Consider the following 27101-nt stretch of genomic DNA (forward strand, 5'->3'; position numbering starts at 1 on the left):
GATAGCAACTGGGAGCGTAAAATTTTACAATTTTCTCTTTGACTGTTGGTAGCAATTCCGGCAGAAAACGCAAGTTCGTATAACTTGACTTGTCTGGGCATGAGAATTTTGTGTGTATACTTACCTTTTCCTTCTGTCACCCACACAATAGACAACGACACAAACATCATAACGGAAATTGGAAATTTCCGTAAAGAACTTTTCCACCACTGGTTACTACCCAAACCGCAAGCTGTCACAAGGCAGATGGGGATTACAGAGCTCAATAAAAAAGAACAGCAAAGAAAAACCCAGGAAGCAAAACGCTTTTGACCATACATTCTGTACTTGTACTAAACTTTTTCATTTGAATTACGACCCATAGACCATCCGTGCAGGTTATAAATTTCATTTGCCCCTAGTTTTTTGGTCCAGCCTTGTCGTGGCCCCCTTAGCATGCTTCGCTGTAGTCCCACATTCCAAGGTCTCGAGAAAAAACTCAGCCGCACTGAAACAACAAAATAAAGTAAACAAAATATTGCAACGCGCGAAAAAAAAAAATTGGGTATATGCCTACCGTTTCCACAGAAGCCACACCTTCGGCTCAGAACGTTTTGCAAGCGCGCACATGTGGTCAGATACCTATACATAACAGCATTGATTAGGTGTATCATCAGAAAATATAGCAAGAGCAGTTGGGTGCCGAGCCGAACCGTCGACTCACCTTGTTCAACATAAATTTCAGTGTAGTATTGAAAAAAACAATTTAGTCGACAGTTTTGAAGAGTATGGCAATTCTGATTGGGATGAAGTTTATCTAGAAAAAGGCACGAAAACGAAGTGAAGTGCACGACTGTTTGAGGAGGGTGGCGATATCAAGATCAACTTGCTATCGCCTTACTCTCCTTTTCATCATCATTTTGGAGTGACGATTGCGATTTCGAACCGCAATGACGAAAAAATTTTCCCTCAACGCACCTTTATCCCTCGAGGTAAGAGGGCGCCTCACTGTGTTTACGAAATCACGAAAACAGATTTTGACAAAAATTTCGTCAATGGCACACTCGTCTTGGCCTGCAAGATTGAACAGTTAATTACAACAGACCTCAGTGGTGGTGGCAAGTTGCCCACAGCTGCAAATAGCCCAGAGAAACCGTTCAGCAACAGCAATCAACTCGCCTTTGCTGGAATGGAAAATATCTTTGAAACTATGAAATTTGCCGACATCACCTTGTACGTCTGTGGATGCCAATTTAGAGCCCACAAAATCATTTTGGCCACGAGGAGTCCTTTTTTGCTGCCATGTTCCAACACCAAACAGAAGACTATTTGTCGGAACCCGTCGAAATTGAAGACGTCGAGCCACTCGTGTTTCGGGAAATCCTCCACTTTATCTCTACTGGTCGTCTTTCGGAATCAGAGATGAAGTCTACGATGCCCTTTGAAATCCTCAAAGTGGCCGCAAAGTATCTGTTGGACCAATTGAAAATGGAATGCGAGACTCAATTGATTCACCGGATCTCGGCAGATAATTGCATGCAATTACTTTTTTTCACCGAAGAAAACCATTCGGCGTTTTATTTGAAGAAGCATGCGATTCAATTCTTCCGTAATTTCTCCAGCAAAGTGATGGCGACGGAGGCTTGGGAAAAGGTGGAACGCGATCATCCAAAACTGTGTCTGACTACGCTGAAGAAGATTGTCGAGACTCGTTAGATACATCAGAGCGATATTGATCCACAACGAAACGTGATGGCAGAAAAAGAACTGGATTCATTTGGTACCGAGAATGTCGTGACCAAATTCAAAATAACTTGTAATGCAACCGCGTTTAATTGTATCGTTGCTCCTTTCACTCAGAAATACAGTATGGTCCAAAAAATCATAACAACGATTTTATTTTTAAAGCCACCTACCCACATTGTGGGAAACTATGTTTAACTTTTGGTCCTAATTTTGGGGGGCTAGGAACAAAGCGAAAGGTGGGAGAAAGAAAAAGGGGTAATAGGCTCATTTAGCCACCGGTTATGTCTTCCCCCCCCCCAAAAAAAAAAAATTCTGAATATAACCAGACAGGCTGTTTGGATTTTCCTTTGCGGGTAAAAACAAATAACCGCATTGCAATAGCCTTAGGCTCACCGTCACTTTTTCGACAAGTGACGAAAAGGAAAAAGCTGTTCAAATCCTGCACAATGAAGCGGGAAAAATTCAAAGTTATCGTAATGTCACCTTCAATCACTTTTCATGCAAGTCAATTTTGACCGAATGCCGTGAGCTCGTGACGTCAATGAAATCATTTCATTGGTGATTGTACATATCGATTTACTAATCGATTTGAACTTGTGTTGACCATGTATTGAAACAGCTGTTTTTAAAGGGGGGTAGGGAAAAAGGGGAGTAACCGGCCGTCGCCTCCTCAGACCATTCTAGCTGTTGACGGGGAGCAGTCGCAGTTTTCGGTAGTTCTTTACCAGTCAATTATTTTTGTGAAAGTTCGATTGCAAGATGGGGCCGTGCAAGTCGTAGTTTCTTTTTTCTTTCTTTTCTGTCTTTTCTTCTTCTTTCTTTTGCTTGCAAAGCAGTAACCTGCTTCACCGGTCGCTTCCAAGTAAAAACACAGCTTGCTGGTATGCAAATACCGTCAATAGCGGTTATTTGGGTTGCTCTATCCCCCATTTTAAGAAATTGTCTAAAAACTATGTAATACTAACAAAGGTAAACTGACAAGAGTAGCAGGACAGAGCAGCTAGGCTAGCAGACGTCCAGACGATGAATCTAGCGGCGTAGGGAATCAGAAGATTCTAGTTCTAGTGAATCTTCAACTTCGTCGTCTTCGACAGACACTTCGGACGCCTCGTCCCCCGACTCGTACGTCGCATCACGTAGGAAGAAGGGCAGTAAAAGGGTCACGTCCCCCGATCGTATCCAGAAAAATCCCAGCAATCCGAAGGCGAGTGGTTCAGGGAATGCTGCCGCAGCCTCAGTAGCACTGTCAAATCTTATTCGTGCAACTTTGAGTGGAGCCGGTGAAGAAGCCCCAGCCCAAGGAAGAGATGGTGATGCAGGCGGAATGGAAGCTCCGGTGGGTGCCGTGGCAGCAGCGAACGGAGTGGCAGCAGCAAACGGAGTGGCAGCAGCAAACGGAGTGGCAGCAGCAAACGGAGTGGCAGCAGCAAACGGAGTGGCAGCAGCAAACGGAGTGGCAGCAGCAGACGGAGTGGCTCAGGAGAGACCGATTCCAGCGGTGGGGCAGGCCTTGCTACAGCTAGCCTCCTTCATAGAAGCTCAGCACGCCCCAAAGAGTAGTAAGAAGAAAAAACTCAAGCCTACCATCAAGCAAAGCACAGGTTGGATGTGGAAGACAACATGGACTTTAAAGTCCCGTCAATTGATTTCGAGATGCACTTGAAATTGCAAAAGTTGTTAGGGCCATCAACCGGAAAAGGAGTCAATGAAGTTGAGAAGACCCTTTACAAAGTGCAACAATCCATGCTCCCAGTTTTTTCAGTACTTGCGTTTTTAGAGTCCAAAGAGTTGGAAGGAGATGCGGGTAAAGCAGTCCGTCATTTGGCAGAGTTAATCGGAAGATCCTATTTTGACGTTTCTGACTTGCGCCGTCGGAACATCTTGGAAATGGGAGGGATCTTTACAGTTCAAATCGAAGCGTACATCCTCGTACAATTCTAATTGTCCTGGCGTAGACTGGGACAATTTCAAATTATTATCATTTCCTATCATTTTCCTATTATTTAATTAAAGAAGTTACGGCAAACGACGATTTGATTTTAGATTAGACAATTTTTAATTTGTTGAGATGCCGAGATTTGAACTCGGGAATTCAGGGGCAGTAGAAAACCTTTAGAAAACCTTATTTAAAAAAAAAAAATTTTAGTCATTCTACACTTGTAAAACCATTTAGTCCCCGTCGCATGGGATGGATCGAAGGTCGCGGCGTGAGCGACGAAGCACGGGAGCCCCAAATTAATGCAACCCCTTTTATTTTGTCGCTCCTTAACCTTTTCCCCAGAGGCCTCCCAAAGCTCTTTAGGCACGAAGGGTTGGCGGAACTGTTGTTTCTCGAAATTATTCGGCCTGAAAGGAGCTTTACATGTTGGTATTTCATTTGTTTATCAAGCCTCTTTGTAACGCCGGCGAGATTTCTTTCTCAGGTAAACTATTAATTAATCAATTGGTAATGTTCAATAATCTTGAAAACAGCATTCTTGTTGCAAACAACTTTGTTCCAAAGTGAGTGGCTTTGAAAATAGTAGAAAATAAGAATTAACCGTTAAACTGAAGCCTCTCGCAATGTTATAAACAAATAAAGATCTATTTCAATATATTTATATATATATGTGTATGTAAATTACTAAATGGTCATCTTCATTGCGAGACTAGCCGCTGTTGCCGTCCTGGGCGAGGAAAAAAAATGTAATGCTTGAAGCAAACCAGTGCATAGACAAATAAAAAAACAATGGGCATCGTGAAATAAATGCGAGTCCGTTGCCGACGTTTCTGTTGGTTAGCGACAGTCAACATGGACCGGGGCAAAACTGTCAATTCATAAAATTTGGCTGTTGTTTCACAATATTTCGCGATGCAATTGTATTTGTGTGAGCAAAGTGATTGAATGCTACAAAAATTAAAAGAAAAACCTACATTTTATTTCTTCCATGTTAAATGAGACAGGTGTAATGCAGACAACCAAAGTTATTATTGTTTTTTATCTTGGACTACTTGGCAAGCTTTAGCATAATCTTTGTTTGTGAAATCCTTCCACGCTCCGCAAAGTGTGCGCCCGACAGCAAGACCAGTAGTGAATACTCTGGAACGACAATTGTGTTCTAGGTGCCTCAACCATTTCGTTTCGCATTTTTCGACTTCTCCACCAGGAATGCATTTCAGCTCTTTAATGTCCAACAATATTTCGGTTCCCGACTTACAAATGTGGTCAAATGTAACGCTTTTTGTATCAGTGCCGTTCCCATACATGAAAAAGTAAATGTCCGCCATTGGTATGTCAAACTGCCTCGCTTCATCAAGAAAGTGCTCCTAGGGAAAAATCAATCGTATTAAGTTCTTCTCCGCATCCAGTATGGCTTTAACATTACCAAATTGCTGGTCTTCACACCAAAAGTTGCCATAGTGGGTACAGCAATTGTTACGCTGTCCAAGTTCATTCTCATGGTTGCCCGTATCTGAGGAAGAAAATGGCTCATGGGTTAAAACTTTTCATTATTGGTTTTGTCTTCGAGAAACTTTGCCAAACGCCAAGTCATGTCCGAGTTCAATGCCAACCCATTAGCATTCGACCCATAAATGTCAACAATCCACTGCACATGTGTGGAACGATTTGGAATGCCACTAGTTTAAAATGCAAAATGAATCGTTGGGACTTTTTACTTTAGTCACTTTAGAATTTTAATAACGTTATTACCACCAATTTCTAATGAAAGAATACTGGAACTGAAGATTGCCTAATTCGACTTTACCACCAGTTGACTTTCGCATCAACGGGAAAATAAAATTAACGGGCGTAGAGGTTAACGGAGGTAAAATAAACTTCAACATGAATGTCTCACCATCCTGCAAATTGCATGTTTTCTCTTTGCAGCCTTTACATTGACGGATTTTTTTCCCGTTTACAACAACCTCGCCCAGTCTAACTTCAATGCAATAGCTATTGAAAACTGCAAGCCGCCAGGTATAAAAAAAACATTTACCTGCGCCTTCGTGACATGTTTGACAATACTGTCCAGCAGGTAAGTTGTGCATCGCAACTTGATCAAATAACGACAGCGTATTGAATATAAATTTTATTAAAACCTCGTACACAGTCAAAAACTTTACGCAATGAACGATGTTATTTATTTTACTAGATTTTACGTAAAGCGTAATAATATTTATCAACCGGCAACGGTGCATCTTAAAGACGCGATCTCATTCTTTTCATTGTCAAATGGCTACCATTTTTTTCTAACGCTCGTAAATAACCTACAGCTATTTTTGTGGTTAATTTTTAGCAACATCATCATTATTATTGATATTCTTTCAGCCGTAAATGGAATTTTAATAATGATCGCTTATAGTTTAATTTTATGCCATTACATTACGCCATTACAGATAATGAAGCAGCACACATGTTTATCGTGTGTTTGGTAGCTCTAACAACGTGCTTTCTCAAGAGATATTGCTCTCGTCTTGACTTCAAGATTGTTTCATCTTTATCTTTTGTTGGATATATCTCCCAACTGCTGCTAGTGCTTTCTCATCGAGTTCTTGCTCTCTTGATTTCAAGATTGGTTAATGCTGGTAAACCTTTTCCCTATTTTATCGATTAATTTTTGTCCATTACTATACTTTCAGCTTCTCTAAATTGTCTCGATTTGTGTTTTAATAGAATCCAAAACTTCACATTGCTTTCTTGAATCACATGTAAACAACTCATGTGAAAAACCTAACATATGCTGCTGTCAACAGCCAGTGATTTATCGCTGTAAGGATTTTCTCTGATGCATGATTCTTTAGCGCTGGTAAACTTAATCCCTATTTAATAATTTATTTTTGCTATGAATTTATTATTTACAGTTTCTATAATTGTATTTTCAGATTAAATAGATGCTCGGCAATCAGCAATGAGAAGAAAACAGAGAACCATTGTCAGTGAGAGACAACTACGCAACAGAATCAGGGAAGATGCCGCTCACCTTGAAGCGGAAAGAGCACTAATTCACGGCTCAATAACACCACCTCTTCAACCGACACCGTTAGTCGAGAGTGAAGAAGAAGAACTTGGCGCATCATTTCACGGTTCACCGCCACCTCCTCACGATTTTCCTGACTCATCTCTTCAAAAAACAGTCGATCTTCACCTTCTCACAGACTGCGATTCCCAATATGATAGTAGTCAAGATTCATACGACTCCTACGAATATGGAAGTGATCCCGAAGGGGAACCTGAAGGAGGAGACCGTAGAGAAGATTGGGATTTTGGAGAATGGGAAGACGAATATTTATTACCACTCGCAGTGACAGACCAGGAACAGTTGATCCGAGACTTGGCTGCTTGGACAGTTTACTGCAACATATCACGGACGCATGTTAACAAGCTGCTGGTGATTCTCCGAAAACATCCTAGTTACGAGTCTATCCCTAAAGACCGCACTCTTCTCAAGTCCGTACGCAACGTTCCAGTAAAGTTAGTTGATCCTGGTTCATATTTTCATTTTGGAATTGCCAAGGGTTTATCACGGTCACTCCGAACTTTAGGACGTGATATGGGTTCTGACATAAAGATTTTTGTGAACATTGATGGTATACCTATCGCGAAAAGTGGCAGCTGTCAGTTTTGGCCTATATTAGGGAAGATTGCTTGGGTGAAAAGATCTAAGCCTTTTATCATCGGTGTTTATTGGGGACCAAAGAAACCCATAGATGTCAATATCTATCTCGCGGATTTCGTAGAAGAGGCTACGCTGTTGGAGGTCACAGGTTTTGAATATTGTTTAATAATTGTATTCGTTACGATTGTGGCTTTTATTTGTGATCGCCCAGCTTTATCATTCATTTTGTACATCAAAGGCCATACGGGCTATTTCAGTTGTTTGAAATGCGTCACTGCAGGTGTGTCTTACAGGCCTAATGTAAACAAGAGAAATAGTATTTTAATAGTATTTCCTGAATTGAATGCCCCCCTGAGAACCGACGCTTCTTTTCGTTTTCGTGAAAATCCACAACATCATTTACCTGGTTCATCGCTGTTGGAAAATCTGTTCCACTTCAATTTGGTTGATGGCGTTTTGTTGGATGGTATGCATGTAACAGATTTAGGTGCAATGAAGAAGCTCATTTCGCACTATATCAAAGGGAAATATCAACGAGTGCGAATGTCAAGAGTGAGTCGCGCTATATTAGCGCACCGCATTTCTGAGTGCATGAAATATGTCCCTTCTGAGTTTCCAAGAAAAATTGAATCTCTGGAGTTTGTCGGTCAGTGGAAGGCAACTTCGTATCGAATGGTAAAACTATATCTGGGCCCTGTGTTACTTAAAAACCTAATCAGAGATGATTTGTTCGATAATTTCTTGCTCTTTCACACCGCAATGAAACTCTTATCAGACGAGACAAAGTGTTTTAAACCAGAAATCCTTATTTATTGCCAAAATCTTTTAGTGAAATTTGTTCATGATTGCATTAATCTATTTGGTCTTCAATTTGTTTCTTCCAACATCCATCACTTAATTCATGTCGTTTTTTATGTATCTCGCTTTGGCCCACTTGATTCGTTCAGTGCATACTCTTTTGAAAATTGTTTGCAAATTCTAAAAAATTTAGTCAGAAAAAGGGCAATGCCCCTTCAACAACTTGTAAAGCGAGTCAGCGAATAGGTGAAATTGAAATAGTACAAATGCTGAATACACAAGAATAATTGAGAAACAATTTATTGGTTAATCAATTGCTACACTGCCATCAAAATGGCCCTGTATTGCCTGGAATTTGGGGATTTCAGTACAAAACTCTTATTTTTAAAGGAACGACATTGTGTACCATTATCCCTGATTATATAATATAATTGTATTTTTCTTACTGCCAATCACGTCATTTTATTTGAAAATTTTGTTGAGCAAAACAATGAAATTCTTATCATCGGACGTCAGTTTTTGAATGATGGTGACTTTTTTACTTTACCGATACCTTCTCCTCAACTTTTTTGTTATGAAGTGTGGAATTTGAGTTTTCTTAATTCTTGGCCACTACGAGAAGTCATTGGCAAAGCATTTAAAGTGCCTTCATTTGAAATAATAACTCCAGAGAAACCACAATCTTACGTTGCATCTCTGTTGTTGTCTAATGATTGTATACTATGAATTTCATTTTTCATTAAATAAACCTTTCTTTTCATTTACATCTTATTGTTTTGTTTACTGTAGATTAGTTTTCCCTACGATACTACATACTAAGTATTAACATTAAAATTCTGAGTGCGACGAGTTTCTAGTTTTATGATCTATCAGCGCATTAGTTAATAATAAATTATGTATGCATAATATACGTTTGGTGGATAAACTAAAAGACAAAAAAGGGATATCTATTGGATATCGATGATAGACATCCAATAGCTATCTTCTATTGATCCAAAATTTTCAAAATGGATGGGGATATGGTTCGGATGTACAGACGTGCCATGGACGTCCAAGGGAGGAAATGTGCCACCAGGGAACAAGGGTATTATCTTGAAGGAGAGAGGGATCAATGAATTCAGCATTTATCATTAATTTTGCTGAATTCTTCCTCCTGGCTGTCCTCGCCCTCATATAGAAAACCAATGCGTATAGTTCGCAATCCTCATCATACTCTAGATCGCCATATTCATAAGATGGATCTTCATAATAAGGATCTCAATCATATCGATCTCTTGCTCGCAACATCATTCTACAATACAAATTAAAAAAATTAACAAGTCTGACACTTTAAGCCTTGTAGAATGTGTAGTTCACGCCAACAACGGGTGTCGTCTGCTATAGTAAACTCAATTCGTGAAAAAACTCATATCCCGTGCTCTCGTTGCTGTTTCCGAGAAGTTGAATCCAACTGCATTTCTTCCATCATCTTCTAACTGGTGTGTAAAAATAAAACCTTTTCATTTCTAGAATTATTTCCCCCTTTGTCAGAGAAAGTCTGGTGAATTTTGTTGTCGCTCGGCACCGAAATGTAAACGCACAATGCGTTGTGTAGAACATAGTAATAGGGATTTCATGGGTTTAAGTTGTGCTCTGTTTGTGAGAAAAATTCCATTATAGTGGAAGATGGTTCTGAGAAATGTGAATTGGAATATGTAGACACAAATGTTTCATGGATTCAAAATTTCATGGATATTGATTTACCCCACGGAAAATTATTGCTGACCTTGAAGAAATTTCTCAAAATTTATAATTCTCAATCTTCCTAGGTAAAATAATGTTAAAATTGTCATTTCAGTTTAACGTCAGTAAATTATCAATTAATTTTTTTACATAAAGTTCGATTTGTGCTTTGAAGGACAACGACGAATGCAAAAAAGTTAGATCTTTAAGATCTTAAATGCATAAATAAAGAAAATTTTTTTTTGGCCAATACTTTTATTATTGGAATCCAGAGGAAATTTGTTATTGATTTTATTGAACGTCCCGTGATAAATAGAATTATGGAAATTTTTTCCAAAACCTGTAAAAAGAACCTTTCAATTTAGGTGCGAAAACCTTGACAGGTTTTTTTTCAAAGGATTTATTTTTTGATAATTTTTTTCTGAGAAACCATCGACTGACGGATTTATACCCGGTAACAGGGATAGTAATCATATTGTCAGTCAAAAAATTTTTGAACGATTTTCTTTTGCGATCAGATTACAGGTTTTTTTATAACGTGGAGATGACGAATGCCTTGTGCAGTAAAGTTAAGAGTCTAGAAGAGGTCAACTTCTGTTACGTTATATTTAATTTAAATCAATTTAAAAAATGCCAGGTCAGCACACATGGAGACAAACAAGGCTTTTTTTTTAATTTAAATGTAGCGAGGAAAATGTCATGTAAAATTGCGTCCAGAAATCAATTACCTTGAGTGACACCTGTGAGGGGTAGTGCCGTCGTCTTCCACATGTGTGAAGCGCCCTTGTTCCGCCCTGTTTACTCGCTTCTGTGTTATTGTGCCCTTCTTCCCGCGACCGCTAGATGTCGTGCGGCGCTCAAGCGCTGAAGCTTGGAAGCAGCGAGCAAGAAGAAAGGCAGTCTGGTTTCGGCTGAGTCTGTAGAGAGAAGCTCATTTCGCCTCGCTGAATACACTTCGTTAATTTACTTAATTAACTACCCGGATCACAACCTAACACTCGCTGGCTGACACCTACGTTTGGACGGGTAAAAAATTATTCATTAAAAAAAAAGATAAGCAACAGCCACTAAAAAGAAATCACTCACCAACTTTGGTGCTGGCGTACAAAAATGCAGAGACGGCAGGTCGAATGCCGTACCGCGGCATGTTCTCAGCAATTGCGTTGCGCACGTCGGCGTCCAAGACGTTAGTCTCATAATTCACTTTCTTTGCCTTTTCAGATTGCAACCCCCGACAGAAGAAAAAGACGGAATCCTCGGGTACGCCGCGTTCAAAAAGCTCTCCGATAAACATTTCCTAAATTGCAAATGTGGAACTCATTAAGATAATTTGCGTAAAGTAGAGACGCAAGATGTTACGACCGCAAGCCTATGAATATTGAAGGAATATGAATATTGAACTAGGAAAAGAAAATTCACACTCACTAAATCCTGGTGGCCGATACATAAGCTCGTTGACTGGCTCATGACAAGCAAAACGATGTCGCCAGGGCGGTAAGCATTCACGATGAAATCTTGGAGCATATTCAGCGTCGCAACATCATCCGCTTGCTGATGGGTTGGCACATTTATTGTGGATAGCGGGGCACGGGCTGTGGATGCGCTGGCAAATTTGCCGACTAACAACATGTCTTATGGATAGCCGGGACGATTTCCATCGCCGAAATGTCCAACCTTACTACACAAGAGACAATGCCATTAATCACGCATTCACTTTAAAAATTTAAAAAAACTACGCACCTTTCACTTCGTTTCACCGCATCGTACAACTTGGTGAAATGAGTGTCTTCCACCTTGCTGTTCTTGTTCGACTTACGCGCGCATAAGAACACGAGTGTTCTCTCACTTCTGACCGACTCGTAGTCAGGAAGTGGATAGTTCGCTACGTTCTGGTCGGTTATGTCCCAATAAACTGTGGTGATGCGATTTATGCATAGCTTGCAAGTCGGCGGATCGGCTTTCTCCAATTTGTGGACGCGGCGATTGCAAAACGAACAGACGAGCACGTCGTTTATTTCGTATGGTTGAACTCGCTCAAATTTGGATGACTGGAGCGCTTCAGCTATTCCGACTTCATCCGAAACCTGCCTGCTTTAAGACAAGAGGAAACTGCTCTTAAAAGAAAACTTAAACTTTAGCAACGACACGTATACAAAGCTATATATCCAATAAGCTCGCCAGTCTGTTGACATTAAAAAAAAACAATGATCAGCTTGCGTGAAAACATAAATGCAAGCCTTCCGCTTAAATAAATTCAGCCTGGGAATAAGTTAAGAGATAGAAACAAAAAAAAATCGAGCAAATTCATCGTTTCTCAGATTAGCGACTAGGCATCAGCTCACAATAAAAAAATGATAAACTTTTACCTGCAAACAAAAATCATTGGTTCTTCAGAAATACGATTTGGGACAGGTAAAAAGACCGAAAATCAAAATGACATTTATAAATTTACGTCGAGTCAGAAACGCAAGGAGAGGCGATAGGGTACGAAAGAAAAGGAACGGGTCAAGAGCTTTGCAAATGAGCTGACCTTCCGTTGAAAAAACACACGAGTTGCGAATGTGTGTTTACATAGGCTAGTAATGTTGTGAAACATTACAAGTTTCTTAGCACGTTAACGACTTTGTCGTCGTCTCCAGAGTTCAGAACAAGACCTTTACGAAGTAGTATAAATAACACGGTCTGTTCTGGGTAGGATCGTAAACGCACTGCTGGAGTATTGATGCAAATCGCACAGCCCCCCCCCCCCAAAAAAAAAAAAAAAAATAAATAAATAAACATTTTAACATTTCAAAAAAATATTACCACTTCAGCTGTTCTATTTTCCTTTGCACTGATGGTTTCTTCCATTCAAGGTTGTAGGCGTGTTGTGTGAGTCCTTGGAAAAGTTCCCGATGCTGGGTGGCGATGTAAGAACATTTCACGCCTTTGTGGTGGCCATCCTTGCACTTGAACGCAGTAGTGCCAAAACACTTAACGTGTCCCTCCGGGATAATTCCTGCTTTGGCGGTCTTCTTGCGTTTTTTTTATTTGGCCAGCTTCACCGTCAGCTTCGCCGTCAATTTCAACCGCAACTCTTGTACCGGAATTTTAAAAAAAAAGGTTTAGCAATTACATGCATAATCAAAAGTTCTACTTTGAAAGAAGTTCTACTGTTCAACAACTTACTTTAAAGAAGTTGGCGAAAATGAGCCCTGAGCATAGTTCCAATCGTCGAATATCTTCTTCCTATGTGCAATGAGGCCCGGTTCCATGTCTGATGCCACTTCAGCCTTTAAAAAAAAATAAAAAATAAATTCAAAGATAGAAATTATTGCTCATAATCGCATACACAGGAAAACAAAAACCATGTCACTTTGTCTGTTAGCATGTATGTATGTATGTATATATGTATGAATGTATGTATGTAACGCTCCATAACTCGGGAGTTTTATGACACATTTCAGTTCCGTTCTTAAAAATTACACAAAATATATGCGGCGCGACCAGAACAAAAATAATTTCATTTACTTCATTAGTTATCCTGTAATTAATGGAATTAATTTAAAAAAGTGTTTCACTTCACCTGTGACGCGTTACGCTGTGCAGCCACCGAGGCACGCGGAAACAGCCAGTTTTTATAATGGTTGGTTGTGTCAGAGTTGTATTTTCTCACAAGTGATCCCCATCCGCAAGAGTATTCAATTGGAGGTTCGTCAACTACCATTGCAGTCGGGACTGGTTCCTCGTCACTGTGCCTCGTTTCTACATTTTCCGACTCTTCCGTCGATGAGGTAATGAAATCATCATCATCTGAAGACGCCTTTTCGTTCCTTTCAGTGATTTCAGGTCGACCACGGAGTAACTCCGCTGAAGCCGGAACCGGGTCCTCGACACTATGTCTCGTTTCTTGATTTGCCGACTCTTCCGTCGGCAATTCCCTGCTACGGCGGCTAGCGAATGCTTCTAATGCTTCCATCCTTTTTCTAAACGTAGATAGATCATCGAATAAGTGGATTTTAACGCCGCAGCCGGGGAACAACGCCAAATGATCACTAATTTAGAAGAAATCTCGGAGACTGTCAAGATATCGTCTACGGATTAGGAGGAGGAGAGCCCGCTTATCAGGAAGCCTTACATCGACACCACAAGATTGTGGCAGACGAGACGTCATGAGAGCTGCCCATATGCAAGCAGTAGAGAAGTTAGATCCCGGAAGAGGAGCTCTACCCAAAAGGTATGCCGAGAGAATCAGAACGCATCTGTTCGACTTAAGAAGAATTGGTGGCAGCAACGCAGTCGATATCATAGAGAAGATATGCAGCAAACTCTCCGTACATGACCGACTCGCATGGAACGATTCGAAGCGATCCAGAGAAGAAACTAGAACCTTGGAGCAGTTTGGTGAATGGCTCTGTTTCAGAGCAGCTGCCTACAGAACTCCTTACGACGTCGCTTCAGATCAACAACAACAACCACAGCGAGAGTCCGGCAGGCAGAGGGCTCGAACGAACCATGTCGCCGACAACCGACCTCCTCACAAGTGCTACAAATGTCAGCAAGGTCATCGCATCGATGTATTTGAGTCGTTCAAATGCCTCTCCATTGAAGAAAGAATTGATTTCGTCAAACTGCACCGCCTATGTTACGGATGCCTTCGTCCTTTCCATTTAGCAAAAGTCGAGATCAATCGGGCCGATTGAAAACAGCAAATTTATTTTATGATGAAGGCAGCGACACGTCACTGGTGAGAGAAGGGTTCTTACGCCGACTAGGATTCAAAGGCAAACCAGTCCTACTCAAGATTTCCGGGGTCCGTGCGGAGATAAGTCATTGTAAGTCAGAACAAATTGCTCTTAATATTGAACTTTCATCTGGAGGAACTGCTTGTGTTAACGTCGCATCCCTTCCCATCGTCTGCGGTTGGAAACCCTTGACCAACTGGGCCGACCAGACGAAGCACAACTGGACTCATTTAGAAGATCTACCCTTGGAACAGAGTGGAGGTCGTTTTGACATTCTACTGGGGCTTGACCACAGTCATCTCGTAATTCCTTTGGACGTTCGCAGTGGAGCAGACAATGAACCCTACGCGTTTAAATCCAAATTAGGATGGATTGTAAGAGGCGTACTGGGAGAAGCCGATCCGAAGCAATCCACCCGGATCAACGTGATTTCATCCCGCAACATATCTGATTTAGATACGGCCATTCGTCAATTTGCTGACACGGAATCGTTTGGGACAGAATACAAGAAGGATCGGATGACCCCAGAAGATCAAGCAGCCATTGACAATGTCGCCGGAGGAACGCGACAACTGGAAGTAGGTTACGAAGTGGCGTTGCCGTGGAAACCCACCTCACCTGGCCTTCCCGTCAACGCCAACTGGTAGTCTTTAGAGCAAATAGTTTATTCAAGAAGTTCGAGAAGGATCCCGTCTACAAAGAAGATTATGCGAAGGCTATGAAGAAATATTTTGAAATGGGATATGCCGCTAAGGTTCCAGTGCTAGAACTCAACACCCTTAAACAGTATTTCCTCCCACATCATGGCGTTTATAAGAAAGGTTCAAGAAAGCTGAGAATTGTGTTTGACTCCGCAGCCGTTTATCAATACCGTTGCCTCAATGATGCGCTTCTTAGCGGTCCGGCCTGGCAGGTTCAGCTCCCATCGGTTTTAATCCGTCTCAGAGAAAGAAGAATCGCCTTCGCGGCCGACATTGAAGCGATGTTTAGCAGGAATCGTCTCCGCTCAGAAGATGCAGCTTATCACCGCTTCCTCTGGAAGGAAGAAGGATCAGAAGAACTTGCCATCTATCGGATGAATCGATTGTCATTTGGCGACAAATATTCACCATTCGTCGCGATCGCCACCATCCGAAGAGTAGCAGACAATCATGGAGCAGAGAAACCGGAAGCGGTAGAGGCGATCAAGGAAAATATGTACATGGACGACTATCTGGACAGTGCGAGAGACCTAGACGAAGCCGTTAAACGCGCAAGAGATATGAAACAGATCCTAGCCCAGGGAGACTTTCATTTCCAAGAATGGATTTCAAATGTTCCGGCATTTTCAGCAATACTCAATTCCGAGTCAACGATTACGAAAGCCAACCATGAAACAAAGGTTCTCGGAATAAGATGGAACACCGAGCTTGATCATCTCTCTCTTGATAGAGGTGGAGCAGACCATGTTATTTTTAATCGATTCGGCATTTCAAGTTTCGTCTCCAGCATATTCGACCCTATTGGATTCGCCTCACCATGGATCGTCAAACCAAAGATCAAGTCCAGGGAGCTCAGTACTAGAGGTGTCACCTGGGAAGAAATCATCACGGATGATGACCAGGCCTGGTGGAGAGAATGGATTACGTCGCTCAACACGATAAAGGAAACGGTGATCCCACGGTGTTTATTCCCGGATGAAGAATTGATTACGAGTTCCGAGCTACACGTCTTCAACGACGCATCAGAGGAAGCGTTCGCGTCAGCAGTGTACCTGAGACATACCTACTTATCCGGTCAAGTCAACATTCATTTAGTGATAGCCAAAACCAAATTGGCTCCAAAGAAGGTTCTGTCCATCCCGAAGCTAGAGTTACAAGACGCTTTAATGGGTGCAAGATTAGCTGACTATGTAATCAACTCTCTGACCAGACCGGTTACTAGAAGAAGATTTTGGACGGACAGTTCCTGTGTAAGGAATTGGATTAGGTCGAAAGCCGCGTACTACAAACCATTCGTCTCTCATCGACTGGGGGAGATCCAAGTACTGACAGAGTCTTCTGAGTGGAGATTCGTACCCGGCCGTATGAATTGTAGCGATCTAGCCACCCGTTCATCAATTGAAACCATTCCTGACGTTTGGTTCAAGGGTCGGGGTTCAGGTCCGGTTCAAGTCCGCCCGCAAATGGACTGGTGATCTCTAGATTTCGGTCCAAACGACTTACAAAATGTTATCCAAGGGAAACCACAACACATCGAGATATTACACCGGTGCCAAGAAGAATCGTTTGAAAGAGAACTACGAAGAGTGAAGAAATCAAAGGAGCTCCATTCATCGTCAATCCTTCTTTCCCTCACACCGTTTATCGGAGAGAACGGATTATTGCGACTGGGTGGCCGAATTGGGAGAGCGCCGTTGCCGTATGAAAATCTGCATCAAATCATCTTACCGGGAAATCATCCACTCACCGACAAGATCGTCGACGCATTCCATCGCGGTTATCGTCACGCCGGGATAGAATTCATTTTATCTCGCATCCGCGAACATTTCTGGATCGTGGGTGGAAAGGAAGCAGCGAGGAGAGCTAAAGAAAGGTGTCTGGAATGCCGACGGAATCGATCGAAACTAGCTTCTCAGCTCATGGGAGAGCTGCCGTGCTACCGCTTGGAAATGTACACTCCGCCATTCACGAGAACCGCCATCGACTATTTCGGACCGCTTGTTGTTGGTTTCGGTCGAAATCGCACGACAAAACGTTATGGAGTTTTAATCACGTGTTTGGTCACACGAGACGTGTATCTGGACTTATCTCTTTCACTCTCAACAGTCGATTTTCTTATAGTGTTTAGAAGATTCATCGGTATTTATACTACCCCAAGATGTGTCTACTCTGACAATGGCACCAACTTTGTAGATGCAGAAAAAGAGGTAATGCAAAATGTAGAAAACCTAGGAAAAGATCAAGCTCTTCGCGATTTTCGCCCGGATCCGACGGCTCCGCCCATTGAGTGGAAATTTCAACCACCCAGCGCCCCGCACTTTGGTGGTGCCCACGAGAGCCTCGTCAAGTCAACGAAAAGAGCGTTGTACGAAGCGTTGGATCAAGAAGCCAAGAAACATCGCTATCCATCTGAAGAGACGATGCGTACGCTGTTATTCGAAGTGGCAGGATTTCTAAACACTCGCCCTCTCACACAGCTAAGCCCTGATCCGTCCGACCCTTGTCCGCTTACACCAAATGATCTGCTGAATCGTCCGTCAACAAGCCATTTTCCCACGTTCTCTTTCAAAGACGCCCTACCTTCAGAACATTATCGATACTTGCGTCGGGCCGTCAACATATTTTGGTATCTTTGGAAAGGTCCGTATCTACAATCCCTTATAGCAAGAAAGAAGTGGAAGAAAGAAAGGAGAAACTTTGCTTTGGGAGATCACGTTTTGATTGCCGACACGAATCAGCCAAGAGGAAAGTGGAATCACGGAGTAGTTTCCGAGGTCTTTCCGGGACCCGACAATTTAGTTCGAGTCGTCAACATTAAAACAGAAGCCGGCCAATCACTCCGCCCGATCACTCGCCTCTGCTTACTTACGCCAGCTGATAATTCCGCCCAGCCAGAATCCAGCTAGACTGACTTCGGGGAAGAATGCAGCGACGACAGAGACATTTTGTTGCTTAACCCTCAATGATTGCTTAACCCAAATTTCCCTACCCACCTGATTCAGACACAAAAACAGATGTATCAGCTGATTTACTTATGACCAAACGTCAGTAATCGAACTTGTTGTCTTTGTGCTTTGTATCAGGTAAGTCCTCCTTTCATTTGATTGTATTATTATTATATGTATACTGAACTGGTTGTCTTTGTGCTTTGTATCAGCCAAATAGATATCCATTAAGATATGCACGTGAAGAGTCATAATTATTGAGCTACGAAACACCTGCTGATAACTAAGGAATGTAATTATACAAGTAATGAATAGAAATTGAAGATAGATGCAATGGAAGAAGAATATTTAGGCAAATTTTTTTTTTGCTTTAATAGAACTGACAACTTCGGACGTTTACCTAGATTGTAATTCAGTGTAAGATATTTGCAGTCTCTGCAATATTTTTCCGTCGATATCTTATTGAGAGATCTTTCTCCTGTAATTAAATTATGACACATTTGAATTGAACAAAGGTTAAAATAATCTAGGCATCTTTTGTTTTCAATCTCTCGCATTTGGAGCATTTTCTGACACAGTCCAATTTACCTTGTTTTTCAATTGAAGCTAATGGCAATGCAAGGACGAAGCCAATGACAAATTTTGTAGATAAAAAAATCGGCAAGATACCAAACGCCTTATAGCAAAGTTCCTATCTAGTTTTGCACGCAAGTTCTTTAGAAATTAACCCAACGAGTTGTGATCTTAATGGAAGAGGGATTCTGGCAGCTGATTCACAAAATTCAGCTGCTCTTATTTTCACAAAATCTTTTTGCTACTATTAATAAAATCGCCAAATCAATCGTACATGCACCTCTTCGGCAACCAAATGTAATTTCCGTGTGCCAAAGAAATGATATGGATCAATATCGGATACAAATTTCTGATTTTTTTACCGGCTTCCTTCATACTGTAACTTTTCATGTATCTATAACAAGAAGTGTGAGGATCTGAGTTGGACAACAGTTATAATAAGAAAAAAAATTTAAGATCTCTTTTCCTTAATTTTATCAGTGTTAAAATGAAAAAAAAACTAGGAAAAATGTATTTAGGCTACTTAAAAAATATGAAAGAGCATGAAAAATACGTAAAATAATATTTGAAATACATTTAGAAAAGCAAATGGTTTCGAATCAGCGTTAACTTATTCGCCAAGATTTCGTAATTTCATATGTTTGCAATACGCATGTAAATTGAAGATTTTTTTTTAAATTCTTAATGCTTTGTAGGGAAATCTTTTTCTCAAAGGGTGGTTTGAACCAATTTTTCTAAAGATTTATTCAGCTCCTTATACCCAAATTTATCGGTTTGCCATCTTTGGCAAGAGGAGTCTAATTAAGACCAGAACTTTAGATGAAAAGCTGTGGACTGTAATTTTTGATATTTTCTTTGTAAATCAATTGAGAGATAAAGTTCACAATATTTATTTAAAAAAAATAGAGCCTCAGCATCTTCATTAGAAGTTTACTTTTCATCCATCAATTCTCATTCTCTTTGTAGAGAATAACTCGGAGGTTACACTTTGTATTTAACACTGAACACATACACTTACACAAAGATGAGAAGCAGAGCACGGGGATTGGAAAGGGAGAATAGAGAGAGAGAGAGTGGCAAGGTAGAATAGAGAGGGAGAGTAGCGAGGGAGAATAGAGAGGGAGAGTAGCGAGGGAGAATAGAGAGGGAGAGTAGCTGCCGCCTAACTGCAGGAGGGGGAAGACCACTGGGGTGGTCGACGAACGACTGCTCGGCTGACTGACGGACTGTCGGCTGTTGCTGCTGCTGTTGTCTCCGCTGCTGCTGATGCTACCGGTTACGGGCTGCTACTGGCTGCTACTGACCGCGAGGATGTCGTGGCTGCTGGGTTAAATACTAGCGGTGGAACTGATGTAATTTGGAGATGCCTCCAAATTACACGGTAGTTTGCGGGGAATTGTATCAGGGGAAAAGGTACCCCGAAAGGTCTGACAGGAGGGTAATAGGAATATGTATGGGTAATAATGAGGTGAGTGATGGGGTCTGACTCGGCAGAGTCAGGATTGTTTGGATATCTAGTTATAGATAGGTAAGGGTAGCTGAGGTTGCGGAAAAAGGGAAAGCGATTGGGAGGAGAAGATCAATGGTTGAAAATACACGGAAATACATTACATATCTCCCTCCTCTGAAAGTCTCGTCCTCGAGGCTTCCAAAGGTTGGAGTAGCGATTTATTATAAAAGTACGGCCATTTTTGGGATTTCTCTCGTATTCTAATGTACTTTTCCATGCGGGATTGGCGAAGCTGGAGCGCTTGATTTTCTTCAATAATCTTTTCGTTCTCGGCGAGTAGATGCTGGTCCGCGCTGACTTGTAGGTTGTTGATGCCGTATCCTTTTCTAGCTAAAATCGGTTTGTGGAAGACATCTACGGCTGTCTCCACGAAATATAAAAAGCGAGCGTCGTGTTGCGTGTATTCCGTGCAATACCGTCCGTATCGCGGGTAGTCCTCTGCGAGGATGGTTAGAGATGTTGGTGGTTTCCACATGTTGGTTTTTACGAGATGATAAGTTGAATGTAGTAGTTCTGATGGTTTTGTCGGAACTGGAACTTTATGATGATTGGGAATTTCTACCCAATCTTCAATAAAGTTTGACATGTAGATTTCAAATAACTCGCGCGCCTCTAGTTCGAGGGGGCGCTTGAGGAATGGCTCCGCGGCGTCTTGAAAGTTGATCAGATGTAAACACTTTGCAACTTTTCTGCTGTAAGTGTTGAATCTGGGGATTGTTGAGTGTGAGTAGCACGTATTTGGGAAACTGGGGAAGTTAACTGGATGAGACATGATGTAGGACGGCTTTTATAGTGAATGAAAAAAGGGAAGCGGCTAGGTTAAAAGTGAGAAGCGGGGTGGTGAATGAAATAAAGCGGCTATTTTTCGGAAGTTGAAAAATCTTTTTGACTACGTATTTCGAAATTTCTTTTGAAGGATAAAAGAATTTGGGCTGCTTCGACTGTCTCGGGGGTGTTGGATATTATTTGTTCGACAGTCGGGTTGTGTCTAATAAAATTGGGCAGTTTAGTTGGGTTTATTCCGACATTTTGAGTTATTATTTGGGTTGAAGTTGAATTGTTTGGTATGGGGTCTTCAACTTTTACTTTATAGACACAACAGCTTTTTTCGGTTTGTGGAATAAAGTCTGTTGTATCGTTTTTACGCGTGGAGATTGTGATTGCGGAAACAAATTGGTTTGTTTGAATTTTCGTGATCACAATCGCATATTTCATTTGGGGGTCAGTCATATTGAATGATCTGTAATTAAAAGTGGAAATACTAAATAAGGGAGAGTGTTTCTACTGGAGGATAAATATGGGTAAGAGGATATTAGTTAGACAGTTTTTTTTTTGAATTTGGGGTCTTTTTTTTTTGAAGTCGAAGCTTTTCTTTTTTGTGTGTGTTTTTGTAGTGTTTGGCACATAGCAAAATTGTAATCAAGATTTTTTTTTTTTTTTGGGGGGGAAATGGAAATGTTTAAATGGTTTTAAATATTAATTCGGGAGAAGGGTATTATGGCTTTATTAAAATTTTTTCGGTGTCGCCTGAGCGGCGGCACATCCTCAACTGGTGAAAATAATTTTAATAAGCGAAAATACTGCAGAGGTCCTTAAAGGCCGGACGTACAAGGATAGAAATAAATGATCCAAAATTTCATTATACTTAAGTATGACAGCCCTTTACATTTTTCTTTTCTGAAGAATAAGGTGTCTGTGTTTGCCTTTTTTCAGTCCACGTTTAATGGACTATACATCGTTAATTTTTTAGCTTTTCTCTGTATTGCTTCTTGTGCTATTGTTCTGGGATAGGTATGAGTGTCTACATACGAGACTAAACGCTATATTGATTTACGGACATGGTATTGGGTTTTTACCCAATTCCCTCAAATGACCGTGTAATTTGGAGATTTTCTCCTCTTGGATTTTGTGCAGTAACGCCCACAGTTACCATATTTCTAACCGAATTATTTCCGTATTTATTTACAGATCAGGCGTTTCTGTGCATTTAACGCTAGATGCAAAGCCTACAATTTTTCTTAGCAAGATAGTGCAGTGAGCAAGTGTTTCTATCTGGGATAAAGTTTTGCTTTTCTAATCCAGGTGATAGAAACTGAGAAAGGAGGAGAGCACACATTCGTTTTTGTTAAGCGTTTACAAGTTGACTTTAACTAGTGCCTTGAGAAGTTTTACGGGTTAGTAAATCAACTATTAATTTTCCCTCGTTGATTTGTTACTTGATTGAAACTTGAAAAGGAAGACAAGGAAGAAAATAAATCCTTGACATTGTTTATCAAACTAATCGCGAAGTCTCAAAAATTTTCTTTTTGTTTGTTCGTTTTCCTTTTACTTTTCTATAAACATTGTGAATAAGAGAGAAAAGGGGGAGAGGGGTACTTGCAATACACAATAGATAAGAACCTCACATCTGGCCCCAAGAATCGCAATGTCTAATTGATTCGATGAATGTTTTTACTTTTTTTTTTCCAACTATTTTTTAGATAATAGTCATGATTTATTTTGAATGGACACGAAGTTTTACTTGGAGGATAATAAAATCCTTAACACTAATTTTCGACTATTTGGTTACTCGAGCGACTCGAGAGAGTTAAATTAGGAGATGACGTGACATGACATAATCTTACCTTCCAAAGGAAGATTTTTTGGGCGTCTGATTCTTTAAGCAATTGGGGAACTGTTCGTTCTAGATGGGGTGTAAATGGTGGAGATTCTGGTATTTTGTGTAAAATAACCAGGCACTTTAATTTTAACTTTGGGTCGGCTAGCTGTAAAATCTGTGTGATCGGGTAAATAAGGGGAATGAATAGTTAGAAATTGATTTGAAAGGGATGAGTTGTTCATTTAAACGAATTGTTGAAATATGCTTCTTTTTCGCGGGACTGGGATAGCGGGAGTCGGATTTGAATTGAGGGGAGTGAACACTGGGCATCCGTCCTTCCAACAGTATCCTTTTGATACGACGTATCTTGGATCTGTATGGTCGTGTTCAATATTTACTATACTTTCCGTTTGAGGGGGAGCAATTGGTGTGTCTATCTCTATGGGAGGGATGGTTAAAGAGGGGGTGAGTTTGTGGGATGGTAGGGGCAATATTGTAGTGTTAATAGGTGGGATGGGAGGGGCTATTGGGGTTGGTACCGGAAATATTGGCAATACTGATCTTAGGGTTGGTACATTGGGAGTACTGGGAGTGCTGGGAGTGCTAGGAGTGATAGGTCTACTGCTTGGGGTGGAGACGGGTGGAGGAGGGGGTGAAAAACTAGGTGGGGATCTGGGTTGGGCTTGACTGATGTTTGAGAAAATTTGTGGAACTGTCCAGGTTGTTCTGCGTATAGCAGGCGTTGACTCTGGAGTAGGTGGGATAAATGGAAATGGTTGATGGTAGTATACGTGTTCGGAAGAGGAAGAGTCTGCTGTGTTATTATTTCTTAAGCAAAATATGTAGATAACTAGACAAATAATTAAAATAGGGATGATAGTGAAAAAGGATGTAAAATTTGAGAACCAATTGGTCCAGGACCAATCGAATCGTGTTTTTTCGTCGAAATGAGTAAGAATAGGTGATATTGGGTTGATTGTGTCATGCTGCATGACGGCCATCAATTCACCAATCATGTTCATTTGCTCGTTTTCTTTGGAGTGGAAAGAAGTTTCTAGGTTATGTAAATATTTGGCTTCGATATCAACTTCTTCTTCAAAATGACTTTTCAGGCCAATGGAAGAGATTTTGATATTGGGTTTGATTGGGGTCCAGCTTTCGTTTACATATTCAAACGTTTTTCCGTTAAGGTTAACAAGACCGTTGCTCCAAGTGCAAGGTCGGAATTTTGTACGGGTGAATCCGTCTTTTCCTATTGTATAACCGTTAAATTTGGGTTCAAAGCCGCATTTGGTTTTATGGGCTTCTACTTTTACGGTTGTCTTTTTGCATTGTTGTATGATCATTGTTTGACCGTCGGCTTGTACACGTTGACAAGTCGGGAGTCCTAAAATTATTCCTGCTAGCATGGGGCTAGATTGTGCTGTCGTCATGGCTAAGAATTGTTTGGTCTTTAGAGATTCGCAGTATACGTTTCGGATTTCGTCGTTTAATTGATTAGAAATTTCTACGAGTGTACCGGATGTATATTGATGATGGCTTGCCTCATCAATAATTTCTGGTGCATCGGCTTGGAAGGTGTTCTTTTCCATGAATTTCCATTGTGGATAGAACAGTTCGTTTCTGTCTTTGCAATCAATAAGGTTGGGAATCGCATCGTTGTTTGGTCTGTTGTGGTGGGAAAATACGCTAAGGGATAAGCAATGTTTAGTGATGTTATTCGTTTTTGTTTTTTCTGAATTAATCCAAAGGAGTCCAGTGGAGCTGTTGTAGTTCCATTTTTGGTTTCTAGCTAGTTGTGGTTGGCAATTTCTGTAAATAATGTTAAGGTTGGATGTTCTGACTGTAACGCAAGAGTCTTGATTTGATCTCGGAATGAGTCTTTTTTCTAGAAATAGAAATTGAACGGCATTTTCTGAGTCGCAGTTTACTGCTCTCAGGATTTCGTTTCCTGATTCGGGTTTGCCTAAACAAAGGTTGGTTCTATCGTTTACAATGTAAGTGCTGGTAAAGTTATAAAAGGTTCCTTGTTCGGAGTGAGTTGGAATGGTGTGATTGATTTTATCTACTGGAGCGCGGGAATATCGGATAAAAGTATCTTCAATTCCTTTGACTTTAAAAGAGTGTTCAAAATTACAAATTTTTTCTGGTGTACCGTTAATAATGAATTCAAGTTGGTTTTTAATGTCTCTAATGTGTTGAATTTCTAGATTTTCTGCGTCGTATAGTAAAGCTCTACTTTGTCGAATGATTTTGTAACTGCAATTAGAAGATCGTGACCTAGGTTTGTTCCATAAAAAAGTTAAGTGACCTTTGTGTAGTAGGGTATCATTGTTTGACTGAGGATTCGGATTTAAAATACCAAAGGGAGATTTGATCGGGCAATTAGTGCAGTCCTGTGTTACATTGAATTCTTCAATTTCGCAATTCAATATTTTGTGCACTTGCGTCGTCATCCAAGAACCTTCGCCTTTGGGAGGGTAATTGAATGAACTTGCCATCACAAGTCTTATACTGAATCATCTTAATACATTCTTCACGTGTAACTAATTGGGGGGTTTCCAAGTAAGTGGTATCAAAAGCACCAAAAAAGTAACCGACAATGGTTTTCTCTCGTAACCATTGTCTACACAAATAACCTATAGTACTTAAGGGTGGCTCGTTTTTGCTAATAACCTCGTATATGATTTCTACGGTTTCGTCATATTGGGGCTGATTGCAGAAGGTGGGCTCACCTACGTCGAGGATTCCAATGAAAACGGGTTTTTCGCAGTCGCATGCTGTGATTTCCATGCTTCGGGTGGGGATCGGCAAGGACAGCGAAGTTAGGAGAAAAAGAAGAGCGAATAAATTCATCCTGAAATAAAGAAAAACCTTTTGTTTTTTACGCGTTTAATCCGTAACGGACTGGAGGTTTACTTGAATTCCTAAGATTATAACGAGTTTTCTTAGATCTTGGGGTTGGATCCTCATTTTCTTTATCTGAATCACTATTGATCTCTTGTGAGCTAGTGGTTTCTAGGTTTTGTGTTCCTTGTGCGACAGAGTCTTGTTGTGGAATGGTTTCAGTGTTTGAATTAGTGGTAATTGGTTGATGTGAAGCGAATGAATTATCTGGAGGTTGAATAACAGTTTCACGATTTAATTCTTGTAAGTTGGTATCTATGTAATTCTTTATTTCTGATTGTGTGATTTTTGGAGGGAGAAGTTTCATTCGGTTTACATGTACGACTAATTCACTGGTAGCTAGACCAAAATTTTCTGTCTCACGACGTACTGTATAATTTAGAGAACCCATTTTTCTAGTTACGACATAAGGTCCGTCCCATCTAGGAGAGAATTTGGAACGAAGTCTCATGTCAAGGAGTAACACTTTGTCTCCTATTTCAAATGATTTGTCCTTTTTTCCTACATCATAGAATTTCTTTTGTGAGTTTTGAGATTTACTGAAGGTTTCTTGAGCGATCTCTATGGCGTTTCGCCAGATGCTAAAAAATTCGTCAGAACGGTCATCAATGCATCTTTTCCTTGCGGTGCTTGACGAGATATCGTCTGGTTCTATTGGGTCTTGACCAAATAGTAAATAATGGGGAGTCTCGTTCGTACTTGCATGAACAGACGTGTTGTAAATGTAAATTACGAATGGTAAATACTCGTCCCATTTGTTGATGTCTTTAGCTAGACCTGTAGCCAACATATCACCCATGGTTCGGTTGAACCGTTCGACATTCCAGTCGGTTGCCGGGTGATAGGCAGTGGTACGTGTCTGTTTAATGTTGAGGAGTGTACAAATGTCTTTCATTAGGTTAGACATAAAATTTCTACCTTGGTCTGTGAGGATTTGCAATGGGCTACCGTATTTGAGTATAACGTTTAGAATGAAGTGTTTTGCTACTGTCTTAGCAGTTTGGTCTTTCATAGCAACGGCTATCATATATCGGGTTGCGTCTCCGACTCCGACATTACGAGTATGTACCTATTTCCAGCATAGGTTTCGGGAAGCGGCCCTACTATGTCCATTGCAACGCGTTGCCAAAAGAAGGTTGAGGGCTCTAACGGTTGTAGAGGGGCTGTCTTCTTACCGTAGGCTTTTCGTCTAGCACAAATTAGACAACTGTTGATGTAGTTGGTTATATCTAATATCATTCTCGGCCAGAAATATTTCTGAGAAATACGTTTGGTGGTTTTTGTTATCCCCAGGTGCCCG

At 40.8% G+C, this 27101-nt stretch overlaps 2 long non-coding RNA genes across 2 annotated transcripts; one reads left to right on the forward strand and one right to left on the reverse strand.

Moving 5' to 3' along the window:
• Positions 1-5002: 5002 nt before the first annotated feature.
• LOC124321183 lies at positions 5003-5610 on the reverse strand. The gene is made up of 3 exons (XR_006914178.1): positions 5417-5610; positions 5091-5343; positions 5003-5031 (listed from the first exon to the last, which is right to left on the reverse strand). It is a non-coding gene; the product is annotated as an uncharacterized LOC124321183 (long non-coding RNA).
• A 337-nt stretch (positions 5611-5947) lies between these two features.
• On the forward strand, positions 5948-6695 carry LOC124321182. Its single transcript, XR_006914177.1, has 4 exons — positions 5948-6036; positions 6103-6291; positions 6380-6512; positions 6589-6695. It is a non-coding gene; the product is annotated as an uncharacterized LOC124321182 (long non-coding RNA).
• Positions 6696-27101: the final 20406 nt, after the last annotated feature.

This window comes from Daphnia pulicaria, chromosome 1 (assembly GCF_021234035.1).
Source record: "Daphnia pulicaria isolate SC F1-1A chromosome 1, SC_F0-13Bv2, whole genome shotgun sequence".
In the NCBI taxonomy this organism is placed as follows: domain Eukaryota; kingdom Metazoa; phylum Arthropoda; class Branchiopoda; order Diplostraca; family Daphniidae; genus Daphnia; species Daphnia pulicaria.